The sequence below is a fragment of the Natator depressus genome, chromosome 16, assembly GCF_965152275.1.
Source record: "Natator depressus isolate rNatDep1 chromosome 16, rNatDep2.hap1, whole genome shotgun sequence".
Taxonomy (NCBI): Eukaryota; Metazoa; Chordata; order Testudines; family Cheloniidae; genus Natator; species Natator depressus.
The window spans coordinates 4,583,829-4,597,463 of record NC_134249.1 but is presented as its reverse complement, the minus strand read 5'-3'; the positions used below and the strand labels follow the sequence as shown (position 1 = coordinate 4,597,463).

General features: G+C 49.6%; 1 long non-coding RNA gene across 1 annotated transcript in view; it reads left to right on the top strand.

The window, feature by feature from the left end:
- Positions 1-11,100: 11,100 nt before the first annotated feature.
- Positions 11,101-13,635, top strand: part of LOC141999786 (uncharacterized) — a 108,011-nt gene continuing 105,476 nt past the window's right edge. The window contains exon 1 of the long non-coding RNA XR_012642071.1: positions 11,101-11,181. This is a non-coding gene — a long non-coding RNA (uncharacterized LOC141999786). The remainder of the gene's footprint in view (positions 11,182-13,635) is intronic.

The following is a 13,635-nucleotide window of genomic DNA, read 5'->3' as shown; positions in this document are numbered from 1 at the left end:
TGTGTATTGTTTCATGTGCAATAAAAGCAAAATTTTTGAACAGTAACTCATCTTTATTTGTTTCCTACAAATTGAGATAGCAGGCACTACCAGTACATACACAGGCAGTTTAATCATTTCATTGCTGGAACGTAAAGCCCCAAATGTCACCATTGCTTCCTAGGAAAACTACATGTAATGTAACATTACAGCAGCAATCACAGAGATATACATTACTGGTTCTCATTTTCAAAGTGTTGTCTCAAAATTGTCCCCCTTTGGGCTCCTCTGATAGCCCTGGTATCTGGCTGTTCAAAATCAGCAGCCAAGCGGTCTGCCTCAACACTCCACCCCTGAGCAAACCTTTCACCTTTAGTGTCACAAAGATTATGCAACGTACAACACGCAGCTACGACCACGGGAATATTATCTTCATTGAGGTCTAACCTGCCATAAAGGCATCGCCAGCGCTCCTTCAATCTGCCAAAGACACATTCCACTGTTATCCGGCACCTACTCAGCCTGTTGTTGAACCACTCCTTACCACTGTCCGGATTTCCAGTGTAAGGTATGCCGGGTCTCCCAGGATCACTATGCGCATTTCAACATCCCCCACTGTAATCTTCTGGTCTGGAAAGAAAGTCCCTGCTTGTAGCTTTCTATATAGGCTGGTGTTCCTGAAGATGCATGCGTCATGCACCTTCCTGGACCACCCCTCGTTGATGTCAGTGAAATGCCCAGGGTGATCCACAAGCACCTGCAACACCATGGAGAAGTACCCCTTCCTATTGATGTATTCCATCACAAGGTGGTCTGGTGCCAAAATTGGAATATGTGTGCCATCTATCACCCCTTCACAGTTAGAAACCCATATCCACAGCAGAAACCCATTTCTGCAAAGCCGTCCACTATTTCACACACATTTCCCAGAGTCACGGTTCTTCGTAGCAGGATGGGATGAATTGCCCTGCACACTTGCATTAACGCAGCCCCAGTGGTCGACTTCCGGACTCCAAATTGATTCACAATTGACCGGTAGCAGACTGGAGTCGCTAGCTTCCACACAGTGATTGCCAAGAGCTTCTCTACCGAGAGGGCAGCTCTCATTCTGGTGTTCTTGCACCGTAGTGCTGGGGCGAGCTCCGCACACAGTTCCAGGAAGGTGGCTTTCCGTATCTGAAAGTTCTGTAGCCACTGCTCGTCATCCCAGACCTGCATTACAATACGAACCCACCATTCAGTGCCTGTTTCCCGAGCCCAAAAGTGACAGTCCACCATCTGCAGCTGTTCCATGAATGCCAAAAGCAATCTAAAGTTGCTCCTATCCATGTCACACAGAATGTCAGGCAACTGGGAGTCTTCTTCAGTTAGGAACTTTGTGATTAACTGCACTGCCATCTGCAATGTCTTTAATGACAGTTATCAGAGCATAGGAAATCAGTGTGGGATCCCTCCCTTCTCACAAAGATGCCAGGGTGTAGGACTACAAGCGGTATGCAGACCAATGACAACAGAAAGACTCTGACTTTGCTGTAGGCCAGGAAGTATGGCTCTCAGCAAAGCATCTCCATACCAACAGACCATCACGTAAAGTCGATTTCCAATTCCTTGGCTTGTATCGAATCCACCAACAGATCAGCCCCGTTGCTTTTGAACTCCACCTGCCTCCTTCTTTCAGAATCCACCTGGTATTTCATATATCCTTACTAAAGCCACATGGGGCTAACCCTTTTCCCTACCAGATCCAGCCACCCCCCAGAATGATGAGTGTTCAGGACCATGGCAAATATATTATCCACAAAATCCTCAATTCTAAAACCAAGTGGGGTAAACTGTGGTATTTGAATGGGAGGGTTACAGGCCAGAGAGCATTCCTGGGAGCTTGCTGAAAATGTCGATGCCCCAGAACTTGTAAAAACTGTTGACAAGAACCACGCTGAGAAGTCCAGCCCACTGTCACCCTACAGAGGGTGACTGATGGGATGTCCAAAGTCTTGAACCCAGGCCTGGGAGGTCTCAAACACATGCTGCAACCTAGTCTCCACCTGCTATCTGCTAAAGCCTGTTGGGCCAAGAAGCTAGTAGGATTATAGCCTAGCCAAGGCACCACCCACAGGAGCCCCGATTGGAGGATTGCCTGGCTTCGCCGATTCGTCCAACCATGCTATTTAAGCCAGAAGGAGGGACAGGAAGTTTCTTGAGCAACAAGGTAGGTTCTTGTTGTGGCTGTATTGAGCCCTGTACCCAACTGTGTTCCTGATTCCTGCTCCCACCATGCTCCTGCTCTGTGCTTATCCTTGTCTCTCCTTCAGTTCCTGTGCTTATCTCGATTTTACTGTCAGTGACTGACCCTGACTTCTGACTATGGCTTGACCCTTGACTCTGGCATTTGGTATCCGACCTTCAGCTCTGACCAGGGTGGATAAAAATCAATGATTTAAAAAAAAATAAAAAAAATTCTAATTCTATAGTATAAGACAATATATTCATGTAATGTTTAAGAAAAATCAGATTTTTTTTATTTAAATTGGATTTTTTTGATAAAATGCTTTTTGAGGATAAAACCTATCTAAAGATAGTTTTAATTCAGATACATTATAGCTCAAAGATCTCTCATCATGGAATAGGGATTATAAATCCTCCAAATATTAATGATTAACCTGTTCAGTTGGAGATAGTTCACCTCCCAATGACTTCATAAATATCTGCTTCAATTACCTTTGGTAAATGAAATAACCAAACAATCGTTCATTTTCTGATATAGCTGTAAAACTAATCTGAAATGTTTTCAAAATTAATCACTATTTAAAAATGTATAGTGTGTATCTTCTAAAAATGAAACCTACATCTATTTCTGAGTTGTAAAGAATATGTATTAAGGTTATAACAACCAACAAGAATGCACTTCTGTGTAGAAATCCATGATTAAATCGAGTCCTCTTGACTTGTGATTTAAATCAATTTCATTTAAATCAAATCTGACCTGCAGCTTCAATTCCTCGCTCTGGTAATTGGCAGTTGACTCTGGTGCTGACCCTTGGCTTTGTTCCCCAATCTGGATGCCTGCTCCACCCACTAGACCTGACTCCTGCTCTGACTGCTGGGCCAGACTGCTTACACCCGGCCTGTAACACGGTGCATTGTGAGAGATGCACTGGGGCCAGGGCCGGATTAACCTTTTGTGGGCCCAGCGCCAAACGTATTTGTGGGCCCCCATGGAGGCAGTGGAGCATGGCGCGGGGAGGTCAGTCCCCGGAGCGAGGGGCCAGCCAGGGGCAAGGGGGCATGGCCTGGCAGGGGTGGCCCTGCTCTGCCCAATGCGAGGGCACTATTTACAAACCAGCAGTTGCCATACGCACAGTGGCCTGCCTGGCCCTCTACTGCCAGCGTGCCCCTTCCCCTTGGGGACGGGCCCATGCCACACCACACAGCCCCCCCCACGCAACACCCCCCAACTCCCTATGTCCAGAGCCCCCCTGAACACACTATGCCCAGCACCCCCCAAGACCCACCCACAAATGCATAGCGCCCTACACAACACCACCCTACCCACAGCCTCACCACAACTGCCCAGCACCCTTCACAGAACCCCCACTCCCTAGTGCCCCAACATACAGATCTTCCCCATCCCTTCACAGCCCAGCACCCCCCCGCCGACTCCCCACAGACCCACGCCCCGAAGCCCTGCCTCCCAGCCGAACTCAACTGCCCTACTGGGAGGCGACTGTGTCTGCCGGGCTGGTCCCAGGGCCGGGAATCGCTCTGGCTCCTCAGGCACGATCAGCCGGGCCAGGGCCTGCCCTGGCCGGGCTCCCTCAAGATGCACTTGCCTGGAGGGGCCCAGCCAAGCAGAGAGTGCCCGGAGCCGGGGGTGCGCTGGGGTCCGGCCAGGGGGCTGAGAGGAGCAGCCTGGGGTTTGGCCAGGAAGTAGAGAGGAACCCTCGGCCAGCCAGCGGGCAGGCCGAGAGGAGCAAGTGGTGGGTGGGGGGAGCCAGCAGGGTCTCGGGGTGCAGTACAAGCAGAGCAGGCCCCCCTTCTCAGCATGGGCCTGGCTCCATGGAGCCACTGGACCCATTGTAAACCCAGCACTGACTGGGGGTCCAGGACTGGCATAGTGGGGTGTGGTCCTGGTCAGGACTGTGTACTGTCTGTAGTGCAAGGTGGGGAAAGTTTGTCCAGAAAACATTTGCATTGTGCCTGGTTTGAGTCAGGGCCCGCTAGTCCTTCTGTGTCAGCTGTCAGTACTAAATATACTCACAACTTAAAGACAAAAACCCTTAAAACAGAAATCTCAGTAATCTTTCCTCACAAACTCCCGTTAATCTAGAACCATCCCAACCGACTCAGCATTAATCATCGTTCTTGTGTGTCTCGAGGAATGAGAAAAACCAACTCCTGTGCCTTTCAATAATCAATCCCAGGTGAGATCAGAGGTTTATTTGGCAATTTGGAGAGGAAGAGTCTCAGTCCCTGGGTCTGGATGAGGATGTGGATGGGAGTAAAGGGTGGAAACAGGAATGTTTCTTTCTGTGTGGCTCACATTGTTCTCTTCTGAGTTCTTCACATTCCCCATGTGTCTAGCTTGAGCTGCTGCATGTGTCATCCACACCTTCCACGCAGCAGCCGGCTGAGTGTGCTGTGTGTGGGTACATCTCCAGGAGGCTGGATGGGGATGCAAACGAGCTCCAAGAAGTGATTCAGTTCTTTTGAAAGACAAAGGCAAGATGGCATCAGGAGGAGAGCTGTGCCAGCACTCACTGCCTGGGTGTGCTAATTCGGGCATCTGCAAAGAGTGCTTGTGTCCTTTACTACCCTTGGGAAGTGCAAAACCAGCTACTTCTGTCCATCCAGCCTGTGAGAGATCTAGCGTCTGGATGTGGGGCAGACACAGTGCTAAGCATTTAGTGGCTTTACCCCTACCTTCTGCTAGTAAAGAGTTGCCACAAGCAAGGGGTGAGAAGGAACAGCAGAGGGACTAGAAATTGGGGTGTGTTTGTCCAGCACTGCTCCCAGAATCCCAGGGTGATTTATAGACAATGGCTCCCATATCTCAATCTGTGTTTTTTCCTCAGGAGATGTCCCCAAGCCCCTCCAACACTCCTATTCCCCTTCATTTCCCCTCCACCATGATTGTCCATGAGTCATTTTCAGAAGTGTCATGTGAGTCCTTAGAAGAGACCTCAGTTTAACCCTTGGGGCACAGACCACTTCTGAGGTGATGGTGATCTGGGAATGGGATTGGCCATTTCCTGGGGGTGTTTTGACAGAGAAAGAGGGTCTGTTTTTGCTTCTAGGTAACTGGCTCAGGATTCCTACTTAATGTCCTGACTGGCTATATGTCCTCCAGGTTGGAAACCACTCCTCTCCCTTTGCCTGCACTACCACTCTGCCCTGCCAGTCCCTGTATGGGGCTGGGGCAACACACACACACACCTACACACACCCACTCCCACACCCCTCATGTGGGGAACCAGCAGGGGAAGACAGCTCAAAGGGCAGGGTTCCCTGGTGTAAGCAGGGGAATAGTCCCGCTATTGTGGGGAACTTTCCTGGCTTCTGCACTACCCCGGTGAAGTGAGCTAACGAAAGGATCTGAGTCCTCGCTCCCACTTCCTTTACCCAGGGGCCTCCCTGCCCTTGAGGACTCCCCTTTCACTCTCCCATCTGGCAGAGTCCTCGTAACCCCAACAAGGCTGGGCCCAGGATTTCTGGGGGGCTCAACCCCCAACCCTGCTGTGGTCACCTAGGACAGGGGCCAGGGTGTCCCCACTCCGGGGTACTCTCTCTGCCCTGGGCACTTCTCTGACCCACTGACCATTACATACAATTTGAAGCAAATGCAAGTTATTTAATCAACAATTAATTTTAAAAAGAATAAGGGAAATGGGAAAGGTTAAAGGAAACACATCACCCCACTCTGTGGCAGGGAACATCACAAACAGTGTCTCTGGAATGTCAGGGCGGTTCACAGTCTGCTCCTTGTAAGTCCCAGGCCTCCTGCTCAGGCCCTGGCTGTGCTGCAGGGATGCTGTGGGTTGGACACTTGCTCTGGTGGTGGCCACATGCTCTCAGGCTCTAAGTGGTAGGACCCTTCCTCCCAGTGTCGCCCCCGCCCTGTCGGGGTTACGATCCAAGCTCCCTGGGCTGCTTCTCTGGCCCACTTCTCTGGTCCCTCTGACTCTGGTTGCTACAGCTCTGCTCCCAGGACAGGTCTGCTCTGCAGGCTGCTTCTGTGACTCTGCTCGCAGCACTGACCTGCTTCGTGGGCTGCTTTTCTGGCCCCTCTGGCTCTGGTTGCTGCAGCTCTGCTCCCAGGGCAGATCTGCTCTCTCTGGGCTGTGCCTCTGGCTTTGGGGCTGCAGCTCTGCTCCCAGCACAGGGTCTGCTCTCTCTGGGCTGCTTTTCTGATCCCTCTGGATTTGGCACAGCTCTGCCCCCCAGCTCAGCTCGGGCCCCTGCTTTCTCCTTAGCTCGGCCCCACTCTGTCTGACCCAGACAATTCCAGCTCACTCGGAGGACAGGACCTCCCTGGTCTCCTGACTCCCTGATTAGCCTGCCCGCCCTGTCATTCAGGCTGACCTGGAGCATTGGCCTCTCCCCATTGTTCCTGGGGGCTGTCAGTCTCAGGGTGCTGATTCCCCGTCGACCCTTCCCCCTTTTAGTACTGGGAGCTAGCAACTAAAACACCCCCACTGAATGTTAGGAAGGGGCAACAGTCCCCTTACGCTGGCTTTGAGCTGATGGCAGCTCCATGCTAAAGTGCAGGCCAGAAGAGGGAACGATGATCTACAGCCCTTACGGGAGTGGCTCAGGCAGGGAGGTTAGTGCGTTAGGAGAGGCCTTATACTGTAGAGGTATAAAGTGTGGCCATTGGGTTTATGGTGGGGGCAAGGCAAGCATACTCCTCAGCGCCTGCTGAGGACGAGTGGCCTAGCTGCCAAGGTCCAAGGGTGAATGTCTCACCTGAATGGTGGGCCTCTCCCAACCTGTTCTTCTTCCCAGGGTGAGAGTAGGAAGGGGACACCTCAATTTATGGCCACAGTCATATTGTTCATTCTGCCATCTCTGGAAATTGCACCTACTTTTAGCTGCAGAGTCCCAGGATCAATTAAAGTAATTTACTCTGAAGAGGAGATTAAAGAGCTCTCCTGGGCTTGTCCAGCTCTAACAAGGTGCAGCTGTAAGGCTTGCTCCATCTGGAGTGGGAGCCACAGGGAGGAGACTGCTGTACCTCAGAGCCCACCAACCACAGAGACAGCTCAGCTATGAGGGAGATAGTCACAGGCCTTGCTGCCCCTGAAGCTGCATGGACCAGCTATGAAGCAGGGTGCCCCAAGAGGAGGGACTGGAGGTAGACCCTAAATAAGAACATAGACCTGCTGATAAGGCAAGGCCCAAGGGGCTGACCCCAGAAAGACTGCATAAGAGCCAGTCCATGTTTACCTTTCTTTTCTTCTACTCTGATTCCCCTTTCTTGCAAGGGAAAGAGAGAGAAGAGCTTGCTTTTGGTTGGTTTGGAGACCTCCCCCCCATATGCATAACCCTTCTGCCAGGTGGCATTGGCAACAATAAGGGCAACTTCAAGATCCAGGGGTTCCTCTTAACCATATTAAACAGACCCAGCTTGAGCTCCCACCCAGGAATCTGGGACAATTTAACACCACCCTGAGTGCCTCTGTAACCCATGTGCCAAATAGGGAGATATCCCTTTAAGGTAGGAGTGAGTTGGGTCTGGGTCATTGTTGCTAGGCAGATTTAGCACTCCACATTCAGAAGCTTCTGGAATTGGGTGTAAAAGTTTTGGGTCTGCTCCAGTAGGTTCCCTGTTGCTGGGGTCAAGCTCCATAAGTGTGTAAGCAGAGTCAGGATGAGCTCCACCCTGACACCTGGTGGTGAGGTGTGGCAAGTTGTGGAAAAGAATTTCAGGGGCTGATCTCATTTGTATAGGCACACCCACCCCACCTAGCATGAGCCCATAGCTGCCCAAATGGTCACTTTGGCTGCTGTGGGATCCCCAGTGTCTCTGTTATTGGGGCAGGAAGAATAAATTGTTATTACCCTGATTATGTGAATCAAGGACAGTGGAACTGTACTTGGCCTTTTGTTATGATGGAGGGACTCGCCATCAACTAAGTAGCACTCGCTAGGCAAGGGACATGGGTTCCAAAACTCTGTGAATTGAGAGAGGTTGGGGATAGATATTAATAGTTAGTGGCATGGGCCCCCTGGTGAGGGCCTTACATGCTAATTGCACTTCTTCCTCTCTCCACTTTGGAATATCAGAGCTAATTTTGATTCCATTAGGAGTCTAGTTACAGGCTGCTGAGCTGAATTCACTTTGAGCTAATGGTGTACCAGCACTGAGGCTCCCCTACTACAAGCTGAAATCACAAACGAGCTGAACTGACTAAGAGCTGAAATCACTGAGTGTTGTGTTAAGTAGTGGGGAAGCCTGAAGATACATGGCGGAGCAGTTTGTGGGACGGTGAGCAGAGCGGCTGGTGGAGCAGAGCAGTTCGTCAGATGCCTAGAGCAGCTCATGGGGCGGCTGGCAGAGCGGAGCCCCATGGAGAGGTGGGGCCATCAGCTTTGGACCACATAAGGTGCCCCTTCACCTGCCTCCCCTCCCCCCCAATCTTCACCCAGGTTGGGAGGTAAAACTCTGCAGATAAACTTTTGAACTCTGGGGCTGCCCTGACCAGGGACAGAGACTTTTGGGTTGTTGGACTTTTGGGACTTTGGGTGATTTTGGGTTGCTGGACTCAAGAACCAAAGGGAAAGGACACACCCCAATTTGCTTGGGGTGGGTTTTTTGCTCATGGGTTGTGTTATGAATCCTGTTGGTGGTGTTTCCCCAACGTAATGCCACATTGTTTCTCCCTGTTATTAAAAGGCTTTTTGCTACACTCATAGAATCATAGAAATATCAGGGTTGGAAGGGGCCTCAGGAGGTCATCTAGTCCAACCCCTGCTCAAAGCAGGACCGATCCCCAATTAAATCATCCCAGCCAGGGCTTTGTCAAGCCTGACCTTAAAAACCTCTAGGGAAGGAAATTCCACCACCTCCCCAGGTAACGCATTCCAGTGTTTCACCACCCTCGTCATGAAAAAGTTTTTCCTAATATCCAACCTAAATCTCCCCCACTGCAACTTGAGACCATTACTCCTTTTTCTGTCATCTGCTACCACTGAGAACAGTCTAGAGCCATCCTGGAACACATGACTTATGAGGAGAGGCTGACGGAACTGGGGATGTTTAGTCTTCAGAAGAGAAGAATGAGGGGGGATTTGATAGCTGCTTTCAACTACCTGAAAGGGGGTTCCAAAGAGGATGGCTCTAGACTGTTCTCAGTGGTAGCAGATGACAGAACAAGGAGTAATGGTCTCAAGTTGCAGTGGGGGAGATTTAGGTTGGATATTAGGAAAAACTTTTTCATGACGAGGGTGGTGAAACACTGGAATGCGTTACCTAGGGAGGTGGTGGAATCTCCTTCCCTAGAAGTTTTTAAGGTCAGGCTTGACAAAGCCCTGGCTGGGATGATTTAGTCGGGGATCAGTCCTGCTTTGAGCAGGGGGTTGGACCAGATGACCTCCTGAGGTCCCTTCCAACCCTGATATTCTATGATTCTTTGGAACCCCCTTTCAGGTAGTTGAAAGCAGCTATCAAATCCCCTCTCATTCTTCTCTTCTGTAGACTAAACATCCCAAGTTCCCTCAGCCTCTCCTCATAACTCATGTTTTCCAGTCCCCTAATCATTTTTGTTGCCCTCCGCTGGACTCTTTCCAATTTTTCCACATCCTTCTTGTAGTGTGGGGCCCAAAACTGGACACAGTACTCCAGATGAGGCCTCACCAGTGTCGAATAGAGGGGAACGATCACGTCCCTCCATCTGCTGGCAATGCCCCTACTTATACATCCCAAAATGCCATCGGCCTTCTTGGCAACAAGGGCACACTGTTGACTCATATCCAGCTTCTCGTCCACTGTAACCCCAGGTCCTTTTCTGCAGAACTGCTGCCGAGCCATTCGGTCCCTAGTCTGTAGCGGTGCATTGGATTCTTCCATCCTAAGTGCAGGACTCTGCACTTGTCCTTGTTGAAGCTCATCAGATTTCTTTTGGCCCAATCTTCCAATTTGTCTAGGTCCCTCTGTATCCTATCCCTACCCTCTAGCGTATCTACCTCTCCTCCCAGTTTAGTGTCATCTGCAAACTTGCTGAGGGTGCAATCCACACCATCCTCCAGATCATTTATGAAGATATTGAACAAAACCGGCCCCAGGACCGACCCTTGGGGCACTCCACTTGTTACCGGCTGCCAACTAGACATGGAGCCATTGATCGCTACCCATTCAACCCGACAATCTAGCCAGCTTTCTATCCACCTTATAGTCCATTCATCCAGCCCATACTTCTTTAACTTGCTGGCAAGAATACTGTGGGAGACCATGTCAAAAGCTTTGCTAAAGTCAAGGAACAACACGTCCACTGCTTTCCCTTCATCCACAGAACCAGTTATCTCGTCATAGAAGGCAATTAGATTAGTCAGGCATGACTTGCCCTAGGTGAATCCATGCTGACTGTTCCTGATCACTTTCCTCTCCTCCAAGTGCTTCAGAATTGATTCCTTGATGACCTGCTCCGTGATTTTTCCAGGGACTGAGGTGAGGCTGACTGGCCTGTAGTTCCCAGGATCCTCCTCCTTCCCTTTTTTAAAGATGGGCATGACATTAGCCTTTTTCCAGTCGTCCGGGACTTCCCCCGATTGCCATGAGTTTGTGAGATGGGAAGTATTGCCTCTTGGAGGCGCCCAGCGGGGGTGGTATAAATTTGTCCCAGGTCACTGGGTGGGGGTTCGAGCCGGTTTTGCATTATGTTATTGGAATGGAACCCCTAGATACTGAACCCGGCCCTTGTTGCTGCCAACTCTGACAGGCAGATGGGTTACAAGTGCAAGTGGTCAGGGCAGCTGCTTTATAAAAGGGCCGTGTGCCCTGTGTGAGTTGGGAGAAGCTGAATGCAGGAGCAGAAAGCAAACTGTTGTCCCTAACTCTGAAGCATTTTACAGCTAGGTTTTCTTTAAATCTGTACATGTAACTGAGTGGCTTGGTTAATCCATCAGCTGACTGGCTGGCAGTGATTTCAGCAGAGGAAGAGTCTGCCTGGATCCAACTGAAGACTCCAACAAGCAAGTGGAGGGAAGGTATTGTTTTAGACTCAGCACACTGTCTAGATTTGGTGATCAAAGACTCTAACTGAGACTTAGGTGAACTAAACCTAAGCTTTTGGGAACTCTCTGTTTGTTCTCACTGGGTTTCTGTGGGGTCTGAATTGTTCAGATTCTAATTTGTTTTCTTTATGTATAACTGAAGGTAATATCTATGGATTATAAAATAGGCATGTTATGCTATAAAATTAGATTATTTGTTTCTTTATTATAAGATTTGATCAAGTTCTTTAATTAAATTCATTTCTTTAGTTCTTTTGGGGACTTGAAGGGGGAGATGTTGACCCTCTGCGATCCTTCCTGGAAATCCTTAAAGAGACTGAACTCTGGATCTCTAGTTACTTTTCTAGGGGAGCTGAGGTTTTTAGGCATTGGAGAAGGGCAATGAAGTGAACTCTAGCCCACCCAAAGGTTATACCTCTAAGAGGAAATATTTCCCCATTCATAAACACTGAGACTGTGTGAGACTGTATCAGGGTTGGAAGGGACCCCAGAAGGTCATCTAGTCCAACCCCCTGCTCGAAGCAGGACCAATTCCCAGTTAAATCATCCCAGCCAGGGCTTTGTCAAGCCTGACCTTAAAAACCTCTAAGGAAGGAGATTCTACCACCTCCCTAGGTAATGCATTCCAGTGTTTCACCACCCTCTTAGTGAAAAAGTTTTTCCTAATATCCAATCTAAACCTCCCCCATTGCAACTTGAGACCATTACTCCTCGTTCTGTCATCTGCTACCATTGAGAACAGTCTAGAGCCATCCTCTTTGGAACCCCCTTTCAGGTAGTTGAAAGCAGCTATCAAATCCCCCCTCATTCTTCTCTTCTGCAGACTAAACAATCCCAGCTCCCTCAGCCTCTCCTCATAAGTCATGTGCTCTAGACCCCTAATCATTTTTGTTGCCCTTCGCTGGACTCTCTCCAATTTATCCACATCCTTCTTGTAGTGTGGGGCCCAAAACTGGACACAGTACTCCAGATGAGGCCTCACCAGTGTCGAATAGAGGGGAACGATCACGTCCCTCAATCTGCTCGCTATGCCCCTACTTATACATCCCAAAATGCCATTGGCCTTCTTGGCAACAAGGGCACACTGCTGACTCATATCCAGCTTCTCGTCCACTGTCACCCCTAGGTCCTTTTCTGCAGAACTGCTGCCTAGCCATTCGGTCCCTAGTCTGTAGCGGTGCATTGGATTCTTCCATCCTAAGTGCAGGACCCTGCACTTATCCTTATTGAACCTCATCAGATTTCTTTTGGCCCAATCCTCCAATTTGTCTAGGTCCTTCTGTATCCTATCCCTCCCCTCCAGCTTATCTACCACTCCTCCCAGTTTAGTATCATCCGCAAATTTGCTGAGAGTGCAATCCACACCATCCTCCAGATCATTTATGAAGATATTGAACAAAACCGGCCCCAGGACCGACCCCTGGGGCACTCCACTTGACACCGGCTGCCAACTAGACATGGAGCCATTGATCACTACCCGTTGAGCCCGACAATCTAGCCAGCTTTCTACCCACCTTATAGTGCATTCATCCAGCCCATACTTCCTTAACTTGCTGACAAGAATACTGTGGGAGACCGTGTCAAAAGCTTTGCTAAAGTCAAGAAACAATACATCCACTGCTTTCCCTTCATCCACAGAACCAGTAATCTCATCATAAAAGGCGATTAGATTAGTCAGGCATGACCTTCCCTTGGTGAATCCATGCTGACTGTTCCTGATCACTTTCCTCTCATGTAAGTGCTTCAGGATTGATTCTTTGAGGACCTGCTCCATGATTTTTCCAGGGACTGAGGTGAGGCTGACTGGCCTGTAGTTCCCAGGATCCTCCTTCTTCCCTTTTTTAAAGATTGGCACTACATTAGCCTTTTTCCAGTCATCCGGGACTTCCCCCGTTCGCCACGAGTTTTCAAAGATAATGGCCAAGGGCTCTGCAATCACATCCGCCAATTCCTTCAGCACTCTCGGATGCAACTCGTCCAACGCATCATCAAGGATCTACAACCTATGTTGAAGGACGACCCATCACTCTCACAGATCTTGGGAGACAGGCCAGTCCTTGCTTAATGACAGCCCCCCAACCTGAAGCAAATACTCACCAGCAGCCACACACCACACAACAGAACCACTAACCCAGGAACCTATCCTTGCAACAAAGCCCGTTGCCAACTGTGTCCACATAGCTATTCAGGGGACACCATCATAGGGCCTAATCACATCAGCCACACTATCAGAGGCTCGTTCACCTGCACATCTACCAATGTGATATATGCCATCATGTGCCAGCAATGCCCCTCTGCCATGTACATTGGTCAAACTGGACAGTCTCTACATAAAAGAATAAATGGACACAAATCAGATGTCAAGAATTATAACATTCATAAACCAGTTAGAGAACACTTCAATCTCTCTGGTCACTCGATTACAGA